This window comes from Odontomachus brunneus, unplaced genomic scaffold, assembly GCF_010583005.1.
Source record: "Odontomachus brunneus isolate Ranch 3 - 2012 unplaced genomic scaffold, Obru_v1 Obru_scaffold_092, whole genome shotgun sequence".
Taxonomy (NCBI): domain Eukaryota; kingdom Metazoa; phylum Arthropoda; class Insecta; order Hymenoptera; family Formicidae; genus Odontomachus; species Odontomachus brunneus.
The window spans coordinates 877,397-899,418 of NW_022639542.1; the positions used below are offsets into that span (position 1 = coordinate 877,397).

Here is a 22,022-nt window from a genome sequence, read left to right on the forward strand (position 1 = left end):
AGAGAGAGAGAGAGAGAGAGAGAGAGAGAGAGAGAGAGAGAGAGAGAGAAGACGCTCGTTTGCTCGCACAGATCGAGCTTCTTTCGTAGATCGGGCTTCGTCGCGAAGGAGATCTCCCGGAGGTGCTTACTCTCGAGAATCGAGCGGGAATCGCAAGTTCATACGAACGCGTGCGCTTGGGTAAGGTTAGTATTGTTGAATTCGATTAGCATTCTCTTTCTCTCGATCGCGATCGATATCGAGCGATATCTGTCAGTGTGATTTCCGTAATGACAGGTGTAAGAAACGCCGAGTCGACACGTCGCGACAACCTTCGGTTATATATACTAAAGGTAAGGAGATTATTGTCTAATCGTACTTACGTTACGCGTTAACGTACTTACGTTACGCGTTAACGATCGCACATTGTCATTTTCCACACGTCATTGTCCCGAGACCTATTTCCGCGCGAGATTCGCTTTCAGTACTCAAAAGGCACGTAAAACACGGAGCGATGTTGATCGATGTGTCGATGTTGCTCGATGCAAAAAGGAAGATGCGCAATGCATGATGGACGCCGAAAATGCGCGCCGAAACGCGAGTAGTATCTGCCACTTTACAATGACACGCTCTCACAGACGGAGTACACACTCTCCCGTCTCTCTCTTAGTAATAGACCGACGCTACTCTCCTGAGATTCGGTGCCGCGTATCTATCTTTCCGATTACCATCGCATTTTTAATTCCCGGTTCATAAATCCGACGATCGTCCGATTTCATTACTGTTTGAATGAGTCGATAGTAATAACAAATGTAAGAGACGCCGAGTCGACACGTCGTGACAAACATCGGCTGAATATACGAATAAACGGGAAGATTGCTTTCTAATAACGTACTTACGATAGTTGCCGATCACACATCGCTATTTCGACACTCCCGACACTTGTTTCCGCGTGAGACTCGATTTTGCCACTCAAAAGGCACGTCAAACGCGGAGCGCTGTTGATCGATGTGTCGACGACGGTTGCTCGATGCGGAAAGGAAGATGGTCGCGCAATGTATGACGGACGCCGAAACGCGAGCAGAGTCGTCATTCTACAACGACGCGTTCTTGCAAGTGGCGTACACACTTCCCTATCTCTCTTTTACTAATAGACCGACGTTACCTCCCGACATTCGGCGCCGCGTATCTGTCTTTCCGACTACCGTCGCATTTCTAATCCCCGATTAATGAATACGAAGATTGTCTGATTCTGTCGCTGTCTAAGCGATTCGAGGGAGATTACGTGTGTCAGAGACGCACGTCGAGTAGACACGTCGCGACAAGCACGGGTTCATATGAGTCGAGAAAACAGCAGATTACCGCTTAATAACACACTTACGTTACGTCCTGACGATCGCACATCGCTGTCTCGTCACTCCCAATACTTATATGCGCGTAGGACTTGACTGATAATACACAAAAGACGTGTGAAACGCGGAGCGATGTCGTTCGATGTGTCAATGGCGGTGGTCGATGTAAAAAGGACGAAAATGGCTACGCAACGAACGCCGAAAACGCGCGACGTGAGCGCTGCTACAGCGACGCGCTCTGCACGCTCAGATCCGCGGCTGCCTATCACTCGATAGATCCGATAGATCGATATGGCAAGCTATCGATCAGACACCTTCATTCTTTGCTGTGCGTTTCTCATCACTGTTGAATGAATCCAAGTAGCACGTTCTCGCTTTGTCGATTAATCAGCAGTCATAAGTGGTCTGTTCTTTTCAGCTGCACTGTTGAACTGGTGCAATAAGTTAGAGTGAGAAAACATATACTTATCTCACTTTAACTTATTGCACCAGTTCAGCAGTGCAGCTGAAAAGAACAGACCAAAGAATTCGTAGCTGAATACGAATACGGCTGGCCAAAAACTTTTAGTAACTATCGAGCTGTCGGCGGTACACGGCATTCGCAGCGCTGAGATCCGCGCGGACCAATTAGAGCCTTTCTTCGCGCGCTCTGCGGTGTCTGTAGTCTCTGTCCTGAGTGTACACAAGTGAGTGAGTGAGAGAGCACGAATTTTCGGCGTCCGTCATGCATCATGCGGCTGTTCTCGACCTATTCGCATCGGGCAACCGCCATGAAAACATCAATCGACATCGTTCCGCGTCTTTTATCTGTCGAGAGTGAGCCTCGTGCGGAAATGAGTAATGGGAGTGCCGAAAAACAACGATATTCGACCGTCGGGACGTATCGCTACGTTATGAGACCGTGATCTGCTCGTTTCTTCGCATATATCCAGCTGGTGCTTGTCGCGACGCGTCGGCTCGGCGTCTTTTACACTTGTCATTACCAACTTGAATAATAATGGAATCGGACGCTCGTTAGGTTTGTTAATCAGGAATCAGAGATGCGATGATAATCCGAATGATAGATAGATGTGACGCTAGGCATATTCGCGGCGTCGAATCTCGAGAGATATCGTCGGCCTATTAGTGAGAGAAACATAGAGGAGTGTGTACTTCGCCTACGAGAGCGCGTCGTTATAAGAGTGGTGACACTGATCGCGTTTCGGCGCGCATTCTCCGCGTCCGTCATGCATTGCGCGGCCATCTTCCTTTACGTATCGAGCAACCGTCGTTGACGCATCGACCAATATCGCTCCGCGTTTTACATGCCTTGTGAGTGTCGAAAGCGAGTCTCGCGCGGAAACGAGTGTCGGGAGTGCCGAAATAGCGATATGTGATCGTCGGGAGGTATCGTAAGTACGTCATTAGAAAGCGATCTTCCCATTTGTCCATATATCCAGTCGGTGCTTGTCGCGACGTGTCGAGTGTCGGTGTCTCTCTTACATGTGCTATTCGTCTCGCTCGAGTAGTAATAGAATCGGACGATCGTCGGATTTATGAATCGAGAAATGCGATGATAAACGGAAAGACAGATACGCGACGCCGAATCTTGGGAGGATACCGTCGGTCTATTACTAAACGAGAGACAGGGAAGTGTGTACTTCGTCTATGAGAGCGCGTCGTTATAAGAGTGGTGACACTGCTCGCGTTTCGGCGCGCGTTTTCCGCGCCCGTCATGCATTGCGCAGTCATCTTCCTTTTCGCATCGAGCAACATCGCTCCGCATTTTACGTGCCTTTTGAGTGTCGAAATCGAGTCTCGCGCGGAAACAAGTGTCGGGAGTGCCGAAATAACGATGTGTGATCATGGGGAGATATCGTAAGTATGTTATTAGAAAGCGATCTTCCCGTTTGTCCGTATATCCAGCCGGTGCTTGTCGCGACGTGTCGACTCGGCGTCTCTTATGCTTGTTATTACCATCGACTCATTCAAACAGTAATGGAATCGGACAATCGTCGGATTTATGAATCGGGAAATGCGATGATAAGCGGAAAGACAGATACGCGACGTCGAATCTCGGGAGGGTAGCGTCGGTCTATTAATAAGCGAGAGACGGGGGAGTCTGTACTTCGCCTGTGAGAACGCGTCGTTGTAGAGTGAGACGACACATTCGCGTTTCGACGCGCATTTTCGGCGTCTGTCGTGCATTGCGCGGCCATCTTCCTTTTCGCATCGAGCAACAATCATCAACACATCGATCAACATCGCTCCGCGTTTTACGTGCCTTTTGTGTGTCGAGAACGAGTCTCGCGCGGAAACAAGTGTCGGGAGTGCCGAAATAGCGATGTGTGATCGTCGAGAGATATCGTAAGGACATCATTAGAAAGCAATCTTCCCGTTTGTCCGCATATCCAGCCGGTGCTTGTCGCGACGTGTCGAGTGTCGGTGTCTCTCTTACATGTGCTATTCGTCTCGCTCGAGTAGTAGTAGAATCGGGCGATCGTCGGATTCATTAATTGGGAATTAGAAATGCGATGGTATATTCAGAGGAAGAGATACATAATATATCGTCAGAGACATACACGACACCGCGGAACTGAGTGTGCAATTAGGCAATAGTCGAGCGTCGCGCCGCTGCCGGCAGCGCGACGGACTAGCGGCGTGAAGCGCGCCGGAGCAGCGACCGCGACCGTTAGTGAAAATCGCAGCGCGAGTGTGCACGGCCTGATCAAAGTGTCCGTCGCGTAAATCGACACTGCGTACGCGTTCTGCGAATCGTGACGGCAGGAACAAGTCGGGCCGCGAGGAACAGTGGCCGCGGACGGACCAATCCTACACGGACGATTCCGCGATCGCGTCGCTAGTTTCCGTAAATTTCACGTAACGTGCCCGCCGAGAACGCGATCCCCCCGAGCGGCGCGAACTGTTTGCGCGACCGCCGCCAGTGGCTTACATTATTAACGAGCGCCTGCTGAAAAAGAGGACGCCTATCTCCGGCCGCGAGTGACGGTTTTAAAACGGCGCCGAGCGAGCGGCATCAGTAAGAATCGATCGGTCGAAAGTTCGTCGCGGACGGCTGATTGCAAAACAGCGAGGGGACATTCTGCGGGGGCCGAACCTTGCGCGTTGGGTGCTGCTGCGAAACCTCTTCCTTCGACAGCGAAGTTGGCGAAGCTGCGGACAGCTGCGAACACAAGGACTCCGATGTACGCACGCACGCACGCTCACGCACCGGCGATATCGACGAAACGTGGTATGTACTCTGCAGCAATTATATCGCAAGGTACAATATACATTTGCTCTTAGGCGCAATATTCGATATATCCACTTGTACATGGAAAAAACCACTCCGTTAGTGTAACTGAATTTTCTGTTATCTGGGAATCCAGACGAAAAACTCGATTGTCAGAACAGAAAAATCCCTGTGGGAGATCTCTACTCAGCCAATTGCTCTCAGTTATCTCAACCGAGTTTTAACACAACTGGGGCTCTTTTAATGAAGTCTTATTAACAGTTATTACCTGAAACTCGTCTCAAATGAGATAATCGCCTCAATAAGACCCGTATTAAAAAATTGTCGTCTGAAACTTATCTCATGTGAGATACATAGATTTTTACTTAGAGTTAGATTCAGGTTTTTTTCCAATTGAATTATGGTATATATAATATTTATATCTGTAATGTGTGATTTTCAATGAAATGATTTTTATCTCACTCTGAATTAAAATCTGAAATTACGGGTGTCAAATTTAAATTTAAAGTTAGACAAGAGTTTTCCAGTCGAATGATTCAACTGGGAAACTTGTAACTAACTCTGAATAAAAATCTAAGTATCTCACATGAGACAAGTTTCAAGTGACAGCTATTAACCTGAATGTTCAGATAAATGTTTTCGATCATGCGTAACAGAAATATTATTTCTCGTCAGCAAGTTTCCGGCTCGGTTTCCATTCAGTCACACGAACTGTATCTTTTTTTTTTTATGTATAGGTCATGCGCCCACCTTTTTTGGAGACGTAGGAAATTTGGCGCCAAGTGCGCGCGCGCGCACATACGTTTGACTTCTGTATTCTGCCGCGATTACTCTGCGGCGAACGAGGCGAGAATTTTTCGCACGCGGGAAAGTTGGAATTCCTAGCCTCCGGGTTTCACCGTGGGTTGGTCCGCGTGCGTCGGACAGCATTTCCGATCTCCTGCGCGAAGTGGATTGGCAATTTCGTAAATGCAGCTTCTTTGCCGATGCAACGATGAACGCGTTAATGATTCGCGTCCAGTTGGCGCTTCATCGCCGCGTACATACGACAAAAGGTTACGAAATTATTTCCCCCGTTATATCAAACAGCCCATACGTTATATTACCATAATACAATGAATCTGAGCGTTGGGAATAAATAAGAAAATCCGCGCACACGACAAGAGATCGCGTTCGAGCGAGTGTGGTTTGCGACGCGTAATATCGCATAATTAATGCAATTTGCAACTCTCGCACGTCGTTTTTCGGCTGAACTCCTCAATTAGGCGACGGAGGGCGAGGCGATCCTTAAAGGGGACCGTTCGTTCGCTCCTTGTCCCAGCGGAGATAGCGAACTGGCCGGGCTTTCAGTCGAGTCTGCGCCGTTGTCGACAGTGAGTCCTCGTCGGCGAAGTGAGCCGCGGCTCGACATCCGACGCGACGCTTGTGAAACGTCGTCGCGTTGCTCGCTGCCGCAGCACGCGTTGATAAAGCCGCACGATAACGAGATGCAGTGCGACGCGGCGCGGCGCGGAGTTACCTCACGCACCAAGTGCAATGCTACAAACTATCACTTTTCTCGCGCAACAAGACTACGCGTACGGCGACCGTGTGCGCCGTAACAGTTGCGAAATCTATTGTGGAGCGCCGAGACCCCGAGTCATTACAACGCCCACGCGCGCCCGCGGATACGTTACGCGGCAGGGAGGGTCCTTACAGGGCGTCCGCTGCGATTTATCGTCGGGCTACGTACGAGAGATCGCGGATGATCGCTCGATATTGGCCACCGAGCAGCTGGCTAGCTTATTCCTCGTTATCTGCGCGATTAAATTTACCACGAAATCTCTCGAACGGATTCGTGGGGAGCGTAATTTTTAGACGGTCTATCATTGGAATTATGTGTGAGAGAGAATATTCTTGACAATTGACAGTTACAAGGATTTCATACGTGGAGTATTTATCGAAATTGTCGAACTTCGAGATCGGGATTATCGTACTCTTTTGCTCTAGGATTATTCTGTGAGAGTTATTCAACCGAGTTGAAATATTGATTCTACTCTGTCGACCTCAATATCCCATTTAACGCCTACTTTAAGACTCTGAAGCCTGTATCAAGCTCTTTTGATTTTACTTAGCGCACTAACTTTACCGAGAGGTTCTCTTTAGAACCTACAAGTGGCATCTTGTGCGTTTTCTGCCATTTAGAGGTGCTAAGTAGAACTTCAGTTTCCGTGTGTATGAAGTATACACTGCTCCTTCAGAATCTACACTGAGGAAAGAAATATCTAATAATAATAATATATTATGCTAATAATATATTTACGTAAATCTGAATTCTTTTATTTGAATGAAATAAATAATTGCTTCCGTGGAAAGTTAAGGTTTGAAGAAAATATATATTTTCTTACTTGAAAAATATTTGACTTTATATAAGCAAATATGTATCAAGTAGTACCCATCAAATAAATATTTTTTACTTCTTGAAAACTTTTTCTCTCAGTGTACAGACGTTGGAAGGTTCAGATCGAAAGTAGGACAAAATTTCGACTCGGGAAGATGGGAAGGAAAATTTATAATTTTTTATCTACGCGTGACAGATGCGATTCAAAGTAAATATGAAATGTCAATTAATTCGCCAAGATGCATCTCTCTCTCTCTCTCTCTCTCTTAGACGAAGATACTCTTCTTATCGTTACCTCGAAGATGTTCAATTTTCGTTTAAATATCCGACGCGCATAAACAATAGAGATCAACGGCCGTGGAATCGCCCGCCTGTTTCTTAATGAAGTGCCTGGCTCTTTCATCATCCCTGCTTGGCCGTAGATAATACACAACGAGCGGAACGCAAATACGCAGGCTCGTCTCGCTTGCGAGCGATCGAGATCGCGTCCTTGTATGAGATTCCTCGCCGGGAATCGGTCTGATAAGATTAATATATCTGTTCTCTCTCCGCGGACTATATCCGACTCGGGAAAATCCGAGAAAATTCTTCCGACGAGTATCGTTACGTGATGCGAATCGAGCGCCGTGGAATACTTCTCGGTTATAGCTCGAGCACTGCAGCCTTGTTCCGTTATTGCGCTCCGACTTTCTGCTTCAAACATGCAAAAATTATCAAGAACCGGGAGAACATTTCGGCTTGAATCGGTCGAGTATATCTCGCTGCGACTGCTTGCGATATCGCTCGGTTTGCTAAGCGCGAGAGCATCCTGTCTTGGACGTAATTTTTGTGCCCGTGTTGAAGAATTAAGCGAGGATTTATATACAATAATTTCATTTAGGGATATTATCTCTCTCATCTCAACCTGCATTAAATGTTTAATCTCTTCAGACTACTCTGCAAATTGACAAGTTAATTGGTCGCTATTATATTGAGAAAAATATATTTAAAAATTAACAAATATTTCTTAGAGGTATCATTACTTAAGCCGAGTAAAAAAATACTTGGTTTAAATGAAAAGAAATTAATTTTATTTAGATAAGTATGTTAATGCACCCAAAAAATATTTTTAATTAAAAACATTTTTTTTCAATGTAATATTCAAATTGTCACGTTTCTTTCATTACAACGAACAGTAGAGCGATGCGTTCTTATCGTCATTAAAAGGGCAATGCCGTCGTACGATTTTGCACGTCGATATCGGGCACCTTCCTCGCGATTATTATCGTGCCTTGAGTTTTATTGACTCGCAGAGACCGGCATGTGTGAGTCTCTGAATGAGTCAGAACGGCTTGTGTTCGGCCTCGGATTGTTTAGAGCGTCACGATCGCGCCGTCCGATAGAGAGCGCGGATCGATAGAGCGTGATGTTTTCAAAAAAAAAATGGAAAAAAGAGAGAGAGAGAGAAGAGGGAAAAAAAAACCAAAGAGAAAGAAGAAAAAAGGCAGCCGTAATCGACTACGTCCGCTTGCGCGCACCAGTGCGGGTAATACAATTCCGCTAATTGCGCTTTATCGATAGCCGGGCTGTTACGCGCGGCTTTGACACTCCATTCGTGCGGCGCGATCCGAAAGACGAATTCGACGCGGCACGGCCGCATGCGGTCGAATTTTAACTGCCGCGAGTTCGTTTAGCATGACCGTTCGACCCGCCGTGCCGCTCGTGCCATCGCATCGGTTACGATGGTTCAACGTTACGCTGGGAATTCGGGCTCGACCGCGGTTGATTTGCCACTTTATGATATGCGAACTTCACAGCACCGAAACCTCCAAATGAGTAGCGCGCGTTTAACTCTCCGACACGTCGAAACGCTCCGAACTCAATTATAATCACGTCTTTGTTTTGCTGCCCCTCTGCTCCCCCCGTATTGTGAGGTAACAAATTCCTAAGAAATAAAGAATATTTATTCGATGGATGCTGATGACATTTATTCACAGCTAAATTTAAAGAGAAAGAGTTGTTAAAAGGCTCGGAGATTTTAAAAAAAATCAAAATAAAATAGGGCTAAACATAGAGTGAATATATGCAAAAAATTGTTTTAATTCGAAATTATCTCCTAAATAGGGACAATTAATTAATTATCATTAATGTATACATAATTATAATAATAATATATATATAATGTATACATAATATATTAATATATTAATGATAATTAATTAATTGTTCCTATTTAAAAGATAATTTTGAATTAAAAATATTGTTCGCATACATTCACTCTATACTTTTCTCTCTTATAGGTCTTATTTTATTTTAGTCTCTTATTTAAATAGAACAAACGACTGCTTTCACGAAAAGAGCTGAGGTTCTCAACAGAATGCTGTATCTTCTTGTTTCGGAAAAAATATTCTTTCTCAGTGTAAAAATGTGTGTGTTAGTACCCAAGCAACTATGTTATTAGTATTCATTGAATAAATACTCTGTATTTCTTAGATATTTTTTTGTCTCAGTGTAGAGTGAGAGAATTCCGTTAGTTACCAGGAATTTGAAATTGCATCGTTTTACATACGATCAAATTAAATTCTTGTTTTCTTTTTTTTATCGTCGAAGGAGAGTACCGTTGCACGTCATATCGTATCATACCGTACATTGAAGGATACTTTTTGCAGGAATTACGTTCGTATTGACGTCGCTGCAAGAGTGGGAGCTTCCGGATGAAAAAGAGTAAATCCGGAAATGTTATTTTTAGCGACTCGTGGGCAACGATTTGTCCGTTCTGAATCGATGCGCGTATCCTCGGCGAACGCTCGTGACTCGCCGGTCGACGGACTTTTCGTTTACATGGCGCGTCTCCCGCCTGCGTACGCGTGCTGGCACGCATTGGGCTAGGTCGTGTGGTGGTCGGCAGGACAACGGACGCTTTGTTTCAGGAGTGCCTCGAGCACGTAATCGCCGCGCCGGGCCGGCTTTTCTGTGGCGTGCATTCCGCGCGCTGATTCGTCCGTCTGCTGCGCAAGGTCCGAATTTTTCCGAATTAGGACTGAGCAGATTAGTCTCATGTTACTGAGAATTACAAAAAGATCCATCGTGACAACTGTGCTGTAATCGAGGAGTGTACACTTAAGTTAAAGTTAATTATTAATCGCCGATTCTTTCTGATATGTAAATTTCGAACATTACACGCGTACTTCTTACGTTTTCAGTTCGTGTTGTTTGCGAATTCCGCGCGATTGTACTCGGGAATTGAATCAAATCTGGAATGTCGAGTAACAAAGTGCATGTAACGCGGATGCGTAGGTGGTAGCGCTTAAACGAGGTAAATATTAAGTCAATTAGAAGACGCCGCTTTCAGACGTGAAGTGTTTGTTCAGTCGCGGTAGGGAAAACCGCAGGTGTGTAATGTCATTAGAAACGCGTGAATAGACGTAATGTCGAATATGTCCCGAGTGTTAATTGCTAAAAAGAGAGATACATATATACGTATACATGCACTTGCTCTCTCGAGTAAGGCACACAGTTTGAGAGATTTGGACGTTCTGTTAAATTTAGACCTGATATTGCACACATACAATATTGGAACGCATCCGAAAATATTCTCCGCTGCAAAATCTAACACCTATATACAAGACGTACCGCGGATATCGGGTAGCTTATCTCGAGTATACACACATCCAGACTTTTCGGCGAATATAGAGAAATAAAAATAGGCGAAGGGATCTATTTCCACAACGGGCTGTGTTTGTCGCGACAGCGCGCCTTGGTACTCGACATCGCGACAGACGGCGCACCATTAGAGCGATCGCGTTTCATGAATCAGCCTGTAGCGATGCACACGTAGCCATTGAAACTCGCCACGATGGCGACGAAAAAGAAAGGAAATATGTGGGAGCGAGAGAAGCGAGCTCAGATGCGACGGTAACGGGTCAGAGAAAGAGAAAGAGAGAAAGCGAGGTAAAAGAGAGGACGAGAACGAGGCGCGGCCGTATTTTCGGGTGACCGTGGCCCTGCCCTCGGCTCGAGGCATCGTTTATGTGCCACTCGGTGCATTCTACTCACACTGTCGCCGGGTGGTCGCGCGCTGCGATATGCGCGCATGTGTGCACACTGTACCCGTGTCCGTGTGTGCACGATTGCGAGCGTGTATACACCGCGGCGCATTTATATTTGGCCGGAGGGCGGAGCGGGTTCGGCGCTGGCGTTCGCGTGTGCATCCGTCCGTGCATGTGCACGGCACGTGTACGTGTGTACGCGTGTGCATTCGTGCACGTGCAGAGGGGGTCAGTGGTTCCGGCGGTTTTATTATTCGGCACTGCACGTCGAGTTAACCCAGGTCAGTGTGGTAAAAAAGCCATACGTTCGGGGAGCTCGCCACACGAGCTTCGTCCGAGCGACGAAGCGAGAAGGAACGCGAGAAAGGGAGGGAGGGAGGAGAAGAAAGAGGAGGAGGAGGCAAGAGGGAGGAAGGCGACGCAATGTGCACGGCGTGTCGCACACACTCGCACGCACGCACGCACTCACGCATACACGGCGGGAATGCATTCGCGATGCGGACGACCGTCGAACGTCGCGTGCGTTGCCAAACCAGGCTGCGCCTGCTCGACGCGGCTCGCTCGAATGCGTGCGAGCTTCACGCACGATGTGAAATTTCGAGATTCTTTTCGTTCTCGTCGTAGGCAGGTTGATTGCAGAAAAGCGAGTTTGCGAACAAACGTGACGCGCGGTAAAAGATGAAAACGTCAATTAATCTGAACGTGTGCCTAAACCTAATCTTATTGTTTTGGTCTTTAGATACGAATACACTTAAACTTTCGATATGAAATATATGTACCGTTGCGCACTCACAGTCCCGTGCATGTCCAGATCCTTGATCGCGATTCGCACGTTTAACACAACATTGCATTTTTTACTGCGGATACGCGAAAAAAATTTGATTAGATTAAACGGATAGGATAAGCAATATAATTATTGTCACCTCATAATCATCGGTAAGATACATGAAAAACGTGAAGATTGCTTATGTATACATTTGTCAATTGTTAGGAATGAATACACTAAGAAAAATACTTGAAAATTTATTTGTATGATACAAAGCATATTTCTGTGAAATAAAATATATTTCTGCGAAATAAAATTTGTTTCCGTGAAATTTTTGTTCTACAAGTAAATTTTCAAGAATTTCTTTCTCAGTGTATAACAATTATTACTATTGTTACAGATATACTGAACAAATGATTTGGTTATCTCGAAACCAAAATTTAATTAAAATGGGATCAACCAAATGTTTTAATTTAATTGTAATCTAGAAATTTAATTGTCACTATTTTGCTTTGCTTAATGACTAAGTAAATATGTTACTGAGAAAATAAGGCAAAATAGAGACAATTAAATTTTTTTATTATAATTACCAAACATTTGGTTCACATCCCGTTTTAACCAAATTTTGGTTTTGTCAACGAAATCCTTTTCTCAGTGTGGTTGCTTATCACGATATACCGAAGAATTTTATTTGTCAAGATCTTTATATATTATTTCTATCAACGATATTGTTGTTGGTATTTCTACCAACGACGATTTAGAGATGCCAATGACTGTAGGATTTAACCTATTTTGTGAAATATGAACGAACCAGATACCTGGTTAAACAAATTATTTTATGTAAAAAATACAAGCATACATTTTTTTAAACAAAACAAAACGCGGACGTGTACGTAGTGGTCACTTGAACGCCGACAAGGAGTGATGTTTGAGTACTTCGGGGAATTTTGTCAGAATTTCGTCAGAAAATACAGAGACGGTCGCGACGTCTCGCAATTATTAACACACGACGTTCGGGCAGACGCGGCGAATCTCTCGGATGTATATCTCTGAAGATATCGAACGATAAGATGATTATCGAGTGATGAATAACTCGAAAGATAATGCTTTAATCCCGCGACGAGTCCATTTGGCTAATTAGACGAACGCGACGGGATCCTCTCTGTCCGATATATTTCACTTCTCATTATCATTACCACTGTCCTCTTTTGTATTTACGTGCCGTCATATTTGGAGCTTCTCTCTCCGCGCTCGCGCTCGCTACGGTGTGTCGCGTGCGCGTCGAAAGAGCGAGGCTCCGGTGCATTGTTGGTGCTCAAAATTAGAGCAGCTGATATCTGTCCTGGAAACGTAGAAACGCGCGGAGACACGTCGACTCGCACAAAAAAGCCGCGGACGTAAACTCAATAGTTGAAAATGCCGAACGAATATTCCGGTAAGCGACAAGAGTTGCATTTTCACATCGGCGACGGTGGCGGCGGCGGCGCGCGCACACACACACACGTTCGCGCGTGAATCTATATAGCGAGAGCGGCATAATTAAAAGTGCGCACATTTGATCCGGTAATTTCGTTGTTTATCCAAACGCGCGCTATGACATGCATCTTTTTTGCGTGATTTTATGCTAATGCCGACTATTACGGCGCGACAGTTCTTATCGCGGTGGAAAATCCTCAAGGTGTCTATCGAATCTGCAAAACTCGTTTGATCACATTAATCACCTCGAGAACATGAGCGAGAAGAAAAATATTAAACTGTAAAACTCGAAAACGGCACACGTGGATGTTCACATTTACTAACGGAATGTTTCGCTGGTTCAGGTAGAATTCTAAATGTCACGGTTAAAATTTTTCTCTGGTTTTTTGTATCTGCTAAAGAACTGTTTGCGGTGCGTAGAATTTGCAGCGACAACATTTCTAGCGATATCTGCAAGCAAATTTAGGTGGGTGTCACGGTTATACATTCGCTCGCCTCTCGTCGTCGCTAGTCTTTTCTTGTCTACCGTACAGTCACTTTTATAAGAAGTGCGAGTGAGCGTTACAGAGACACTTTCTTGCAAAATTTTGCAAATAGATCAGAAATACCGTCTCTGCCATTAATATTGATTAAATTACAAAACGATAAAATCGTAACGCGAAATTTAGTTCTCCGCTTTTCCGGCTCAATTACTCCACATGTGGTTAGAAAATTCGTTCAAACGAAAGAATGTTCTGTGTTTGACAAAAGAACAAGTTCGAAAGGACGCCGTTACAACCTTCGCCACGGTCGAGACGTCATCGTGACGGCAGGTATCATTTATTACGTATCTTTTATGAGCACTTAACCTCAGAGTGATAACGACCGATAAAATTCGCTTATTACTCTTCAACACTGCTTTAACTTAAAGGAATGTTAATTAAAACGTTAATTGAAAAAAAAAATTAAATAATGCAAGCAACGCAAAAAGTGAAGTTTCACACGCGAATTTCACAGGTGAATTATTTCGCAGTCCCTGTCACTCCGTTTCAGGGACGAGGGAGAACGCTAAGAGTAATTTTACGGCACGTGACTGGGCTCGTCGTCACCGACAACGCGGGTTCGAAAACGACAACGTTACTTATCTAAGTGCAATAGATACACGTAACGCGCGTAACGAATTTAAGTCGACATGCGCACAGACGTGCAGCAATACACCCTCCCACGTTCCCCGTTCGAATTATTGCTCGGCGTTGCGTATCCTTGAGACAACGGCGGGGCGCGTGAATTTTAGAGCGCGACGCGCGCTCGGTGAAATCACCATTGCAAAAATCGATTCGGCATCCGTAAATACTACTGCGTCGCGTGATGCGGCGTTCTCGCGCGACAAGGCGGGAGTGTGACAAAGAGAGGGCCCGCCGCCGAAGGTGCGTCGAGAGGTAGGGTAGAGTAAAGGCAGGGACACCGGCAGGAGGGAGGAGAACGACAAGGAGCACACGGTGAGATAGGAGGGTGGAGGTGGCTCGGTGGTAGAGTTTCGCCAGTTAGCCGGGTTTAAAACAGCTGCCGAATTTCCCTCTCGGCCGAGAGAGTGAGAGTGACCCATCGAGAGCGAGTGTGTTCCACATCGCGTTTCGCCCTCCTTGCCCTCCCCCTCTCTACCCCCCTTTCCCCCTCGTGCCGACACAAGTCAGCGCAGCCGGCAGCACGTACACACAGAGACATACACTTACACGCGGGACTCGTGCACATGCACATGCGGCGTTGCAGACTGCCGGGCCATTTGCGAGCATCCATGCGCGCGCTCCTACGTGTTACGTCTATATAGATTTCAGCGGGTCAGCGTGGTGCACACGTACCACACACACACACACATACATCCATGTAACCTATACACAGAGCCACGCAGAGGTGCTTACACGGGCACGTTAGTTCGCTATGTACGATAGCCGTATGTACGACGAGCGAATGTGCGACTGTGCGCGCGACGAACGGTGAGCACACATGGGAGGCGAGTCACACGAGAGTCACATACGTGCAGGCGGTAGCACGTGGCGAGTTTCGAAGGTGCAATGGTACGTGGGTGCACGCGTAGGCGTGGGACGCGTGTGTGCGCCCCCGTGGTGCGGCTGTGTGAGGAAGTACACACGCGTACGCGTACGGAGTCGCTTCACGGGCGTCCGCGTGTCTGCATTACGTATCTGATCTGCACCGAGTGTGTGCACAGAAAGAAAGAGAGACAAAGAGGGAAAGAGAAAGAGAGAAAAAGAGCAGTAGTCCCCGCCGGTAACCAGGGGACGGTATCCCCGGTTGGATACGACTTTTCCTCCCGTATTTCACCGCGGCGGTCTCGCGCTTTTCCTCCGCGCGACTCTTTGAAGCGCTTTGGAACTGGTTACCCGCTTTTCGAGTCGTCGCATCCGGCCTTTCTCTTTCTTCCGGCGTGTCGTTGGAAACGCGAGAGAGAACGTGAGAGCAGCTAGAGAGAAATCACGAGGATGCACGATTTGAAAATCGCGTGTTCTACTGCTTCTTTTTCTGTCTCTCTCTCTCTCTCTCTCTCTCTCTCTCTCTCTCTCTCTCTCTCTCTCTCTCTCTCTCTCTCTTTCTCTCTTTTCTTCCTTTTACCCGTCCCTCGTATTTGAGGTACTTTGATATCGATGATTAGCACCGTCGAGTGCAAGCAACTCGCGCAAAGGTAAGCTCGCTTTAAGAAGCTTTACATCTCTTCGCGAGCGCGCCACGCAGAAGCAGGCGAATTAGGCGATATGTAATTGAACGTTCGCTCTGATGCTCAGCTCTGGATTCACTTAGCACATTTAATCGCTTACTAACGAGGCGGTACGATCGCGACTAAATTTACCGTGGTCTCCCGAGTCGAAATTTTAATCTCATTTTCAGCCTTACTGTTCCATTCAACACCTATCTTGATACTCTGAAACCTATATATTAACCTCCTTTGATTCTATTTGACCTATCCGAGTTGAAATTTATCTTACTTTCAGCCTCACTATTCCATTCAACATTTATTTTTATATTCTAAAGCCTAACAGTATATGTCATGGATTAACATACACCATTTTTTTTTTTGATTATACGATAGCAATATATCTACACGTTCGTGTATTCGTGCTTTCGAGCGAGCAGCTCCATCGAAATAATCACCAGTCACGATGCACGAAAATATGCACGCACATCGCGCGTAATCAAGAAATTCGTTTTTGCGTTTGAAATGTCAAGGCCATCTCTCCGTGTTGTGTGCCGCGTCGCACGACGGACCAATTCCCCGCTTCGATTTCAAAGACACACACGTCGCGAACGAAGCTTTGCATAATGGACCGTTATTGAAGTTATTGTGAGAAGTCGGTTCAGGGCCGCGTCAGTTCGCGGTTGAATCGAAGCCGAAAGACGCGATCGCCGTCGTTTACGATCGAGATCACCTTTTTTCTTACGGGCTCCAAGGCTGACGCGCGTATCCTCGAAAGTTAAGATCGAATTTATTCGGAGGAAGGCCGAACGCTTCCACGAGCGATACTTTAGGATGATCCGCGTATTTACGATGCCGTGCACGCGCGCGCGCGCGTTCGTGAGGCTCTCCTTCCCACGCCGTGGGATATTACGTGTTGTGCTAAACACGACCGTGTGTGTGTGTGTGTATGTGTGTATGCGGCTGTATTATCTACGACGTTGCCGGAAATCGTCGACGTATTTTTGCGTACGGTGGCACGAGGGCGTAGTCGCCACGCCCCAGACGAGATGCAACAATACTCGATTTCCGAAAAAAGTAACACGAAGTCACCACCAGCTGTGGTTCCGACGAATCGAGGTTAGTAGTCTGTCCGTATAACTTGCCATTTGGCGCTATTGGATTATAACAACAATGCACCGGGTCTTCTATTCGCGTGTGAAACATGTGGGTGCCGGTAACGCGGTCGCATTTGATCGATATTACCGAGTTGTCAGCTTACACGTACATTATGACGCTTTTCTGCGCGCCATTTTAGCATATCGTTCTACGCGTTTTAACATTCTTTATTCCTCGCCGCCGTGCGATTTTCCACTCGCACCGGCGGATGAAATTCTATTTTTTTTTTTACTGTTTTAAAGCAAAATATGCATAGGCCACTGTGTGCAATAAAAAAAAGAGGAGAGAAAAGGAAAGAGAGACAGGTACAGATATTATGTAAAAAAATTTTATTTGTTATTTGAATTCGAAACAAATTATTGTCTGGAGTCGTATTTAATTTATACTACGCACTTAGGTTACGTTTAATCCTAACTTCACATTTTTATTGAACTCGACGCTTGCAAGGAACGGCCTGAATCTAGCGACGAACGCGAAAGATATAACACGTAATCTTTTTATTATGACTAATTAATTTAAAATATACCTCAGTGTTATACGTGAGAAATTACACAATTGTTGTATTATCTGTTGCGTGAGAGATTAAACAATTGTTACATTATCACCCTACGTTTTCCACATAAATCCACACTCATATTTCTATTAACCGTGCGCACCGCGAGTTAAACAAACATCTATTAATTGTGCGGTTTTGCGTCGCGGCACACGCGCGTTTTCACCATCGAGTACACAGAAACTACGCAATAATTAAATACCCGAGTTACATATATATGCGTATATATTATAATTATTAAATACGTCATATATGTACACCCCATGCGCGCGCGCGTGCATTTCGTCGCGTAATTTCGCTCGCTTTAACCCTTTGTGGCCCCACGCGACGCCCAAGAGTATTAGGTCAAATTTGCCGGTCGATATTCGGAGCGACGAGGCGGACAGAGTTAGAGTTAGAGAGAGTGAGAGAGAGAGAGAGAGAGAGAGAGAGTTGGAAGAAAGAGAGGGAAAGAGGAAGATAGATAGAGCGATAGAGATAGATAGATAGAGCTGCTCCGACAGCGAGTCGCGCGAGCGGACCTTCCGAATCGCTTCCGAGTACTCTCAGTTTCTGGGAGTAGTGCAACAAGTAGTAACGGTGTTTATATCGCCGTCGTGTTGGCTACGGCGTTGCACAGCGCCGTCGTGTTGATATTAGTGCACACACTCGCGCTTAGGTTAGGTATGTAGTAGATGGGCCGGAGGTATATAGGTCGACACGCAGAGCAGCAGCCGCAGCACAGCCGGGTTAAAGCGACCACCCCCGAAATTTTCCAAGCGGGATGAAACGGGACGGCCTGTTGACTAGCGTGCGCGCGCGGGCGAACGAACGTGCGAGCGAGCTCACGGCCGAAATATACACCGTGGTCATGTGCGTGCAAACCCGGGCGGTACATAACGGACGCGGGTATGTTATGTACCTGCGACGTGTACCGTGCACACAGTCGATCGTCCGATGTCGCGTGGCAACAGTCTCGCGAAGGTGGACGAGGGAGAGTGACGGCCACGCGGGCGAGGCGAGGGGAGAGAGCGAGAGAGGAAAAAAGTAATATAACGTTCTTTTTTTCCGTGTCGTGTGCGCCAAACGGCCGGTCGGCCGGCTTGTAATTGCCTAACCGCAGAAATTCGTTAACGTCGACGGGAGAAAGAGAACCACCGCCACCGAAATATCCGTCTCGCCCGTTGCAGCCGACAGATGACGACGCGCGTTTATCGGTTATTATCGCGTTTACGTAAGTTCGGCTCGCGTCGCGGACGCACGATAGAATGTGGAGCGACGAGTGAGTCTCATTTGAGAAGGTATCGCGTCTTCTTCGTTTTGGTCTAATCGGGTAAACGAAGCCTATGTCTCGGATATGCATTGAGAAAAAAATACTTGGAAATGTATTTGCTGGATATACGGTTCATTTCACACAGAAAAATTCAGAGAAACAAAAATAATCTCCATGAAATAAAGTTTGCTTCTACGAAACAAGCTGTTACTGTAAAATGAACTTTATATCCAACAAATAAATTTTCAAATATTCTTTGCTCGATGTATTCTGTCGATGTGTGTGCAAGTGTGGACGAGTGTACACATTCAGAAAAGTACGCTCTGTGTCTAAATGTTAGTTGTTTCAAGTATTTCCTGGGTTTATATATCTGGAAATTTATCTTATAAGAGAGAGAAAAAGAGAGAGTTTATCATCAGCATTAAATTTATTCAAAGTACATTCTGAATTCTGGCAAATTTGGAATTTCAGTCAAGATTATTAAATCAAAACAAAAATTTGGTTTGCTGGCTACTATAGAATCGAGTCAACTTTCTCGTCGATAAAGTTTCACAATATTCTCGCAGAGAGAACAAATCCTTTTTTTGAGTGTACGATGATGAGCTTTTCTCGAATTAATGATGAGTATATTACAATAAGACTATTATCAAGAAAGTCCTTTGAAGATAACCCTTACTTCAAAGGAGGAAAGTGAACCGAGCAATCACTCTTTTTAGCAGCAGAATGATTTTAGCACAGAGTTTTTCTGTGTGTACGAGATTTAATTAACGTAAACCAACGTGAACAATACTTTTTCTGTCTGTATAGAGCGTACGATAACAGAAGAATTAACGTTTACACGAATTAACGTCGAAAAAAAGAGCGATCAAATAAAAAGTGGATGGTTTCACTGATTGACAGTGCGTTAATTTGTTTCAAGGCTGATGTATTTCATTTATTTATTTATTTATTTTGTAGAAAAAATGCATGTGTCAGCTGTCTCGCTGAAATATTATTTGACCGTTTAAAAGAGTCGGTTCGGCGATGCGAGGTAAAATCGACCGAAACGTACGCGCTCCTCGCGAGACTTTTTTTTTCCCATTAAGCGATATCTCATTATCGTTTTTGCGCGGCCCCGCATTTCCGAATTAATCCGAAATGTAAAAACGACGTTTGTACTTACACGGCTTTTGCGGCGCGGCGACTGTACACGTAGATACGGATTTACTGTAACCGATTCGAAATAAACCGCGTGTGAAATTTTATTTTTATTGCGTTACTTTTAAATTTTTGCGCATCGGTAATTTGCAGTATGTCGCGCTGCGCGCCGGCCATTCGCAAAAACGCGGGCGCGCGCGGACGTCAGGCGCCGCCGGTTTCCGGCTGATCGCGCGACGTTGCCCCGCGAACAATTAAACGGCCCGTTCTTTCTACTGCTGGCGATATTTGCGAAATTGACTGTCAAAATGGCGGTCGCGCCATTTAAAGAGGGATTACCAGAGATAACGTTAAATTTGCGAGGGCGTATGAAATAATTTCCCAATAAGCGATCAAAGAGACGTGAAACAAAGTTTACATTGCACCGAATTCTCGCTAGACTGAGCACGTTACACGCGGCTTCCGTTCGCGGGCGATTTTCGGGAAATTGGCCGTTAATAACCATAAAATCCAGTTACGCGAATCTTTTCGCGGGCGAGCGCGACGATTGAGCGGTGCGTCGCGTTAAATATCTATTAACTTCCGGTTTAGTCATGAGTTGATAATACGCGCGGTTCAAACGATTTGTTCTGCCGGATTAATTCTGTCGTGCGTATTATTAATATTTCTATTAAACGTAACCCGGGAGGGAGGGAGAGAGAGAGAGAGAGAGGGGAGGGGGAAAGAGAAAGAGAGGCAGAGGAATTGTGTCGTTTCGTGTTTTTAGTGACACTGGTCGCCACTTAGTAACGCTATTTTCTTCTCTTTTTTCCTCTTTTCGTGTGCGCGCAATGCGCGTATTTCTCATAACGCATCGTCTCGCAAACGCGCTGTTTGTAAAAAGGAAAAACGTATTATGCATTAAAACCATGTGGTATCACGCCGGCCGCGCAATTTTTTCCACGCATTATGTTGGTGTGCACTTTGATCCTTTTTCAAACTCATCATATGCGAAAATTAAGCCTTAATTGGTGTGGTAGGGTGTTACACGACTTCACTTGTAATTATTTACCAACTTCATCATTATTATTTCAGCCATTCGTGCTGTGAAACTTGGAGGGACAGAGAGACTGTCCAAAGGGCTGTATAATTCTCGCCTGGCTATTTCTTCGTCGAGAGAGCCTTTGCGCGGCGAAACTAATAGCACCGCGACTAATCGCAAGATCGCCATTTACCAAATTCCCAAAATTAATACAAATGTTTTTCTTTGTTCTTTCTCGAATTAACTCCTTAAATAGTTATGCTCGAAAAAGTTTCGTGATAAAATGTGTCCGTGTAAGATGTCGCGATATCGAATTCTGAGCGGCGAAACCACGCGCAGAGATAGGCAGAAGCGAATTCGCTTCCTTGGCGTGTGCACGCGTGGACGGGGCAGAGCGAACCAGATAGAATCGCATAAATCAGTAAGGACGTCGATAGAGCCAGTCGTCGATCGGTCGGTCGGTCGGTCGATCGGTCCTTTCGAGGAAGGAGCGAAATTATTTCGAGCCGCGGTCGTTCACTCTGTTTGCGCTTGTGCCAAGCAATCGGCGCGCTCTGATGCCGACTGTACCTACGCCAGCGGTATGTAGATGACGGCGTACATATGTGCACATAGGTCGTTCCTCGCGCAACAAGTAGGTATCGCCAAAATATGGTCGTACGCGACCGTTAGATAGAGAATGAGAGAAAGAGGGATAGATGGAGGAAAAGAGAGAGAGCCGGCGAAGGGAGAGGAAAGAAGAAAAGATGAAAATATTAGTTAGAGGAGAAAGAGAGAGAGAGGGAGAGGGAGAGAGAAAGGGGGAGAGAGGGAGAGAGAGAGAGAGAGAGAGAGCTAGGCAAGAAGCACGCGGCGGCACGCTCACGCGCGAACAGCCGCGTTTCGCGTAACAGCATGGAATCCGCGGCTCCTCAAGGTTGCCGTCGCGGAAAAGCCGGAGCGATCCACGCTTCCCGCGGCGACGACGCCTCCGACGAAAATAGACCCCGTCGACCGAGCGGA

At 46.0% G+C, this 22,022-nt stretch overlaps 2 protein-coding genes across 4 annotated transcripts in view; one reads left to right on the forward strand and one right to left on the reverse strand.

Moving 5' to 3' along the window:
- The window catches only part of LOC116848270, a 225,591-nt gene extending 224,103 nt beyond the window's left edge, over positions 1-1,488 (reverse strand). Inside the window, exon 1 of the mRNA XM_032824171.1 lies at positions 1,361-1,488. The gene's annotated coding sequence lies outside the window, so the exon portion shown is untranslated. The remainder of the gene's footprint in view (positions 1-1,360) is intronic.
- LOC116848284 (mushroom body large-type Kenyon cell-specific protein 1) overlaps positions 1-22,022 on the forward strand; it is a 380,233-nt gene that overhangs the window by 222,353 nt on the left and 135,858 nt on the right. The window contains exon 1 of one of the 3 annotated variants that reach the window (XM_032824191.1): positions 983-4,563. The exons of the other annotated variants lie outside the window; for them this stretch is intronic. The gene's annotated coding sequence lies outside the window, so the exon portion shown is untranslated. Of the gene's footprint in view, positions 1-982; positions 4,564-22,022 lie in introns of those variants that run through there. 3 annotated transcript variants of the gene reach the window in all.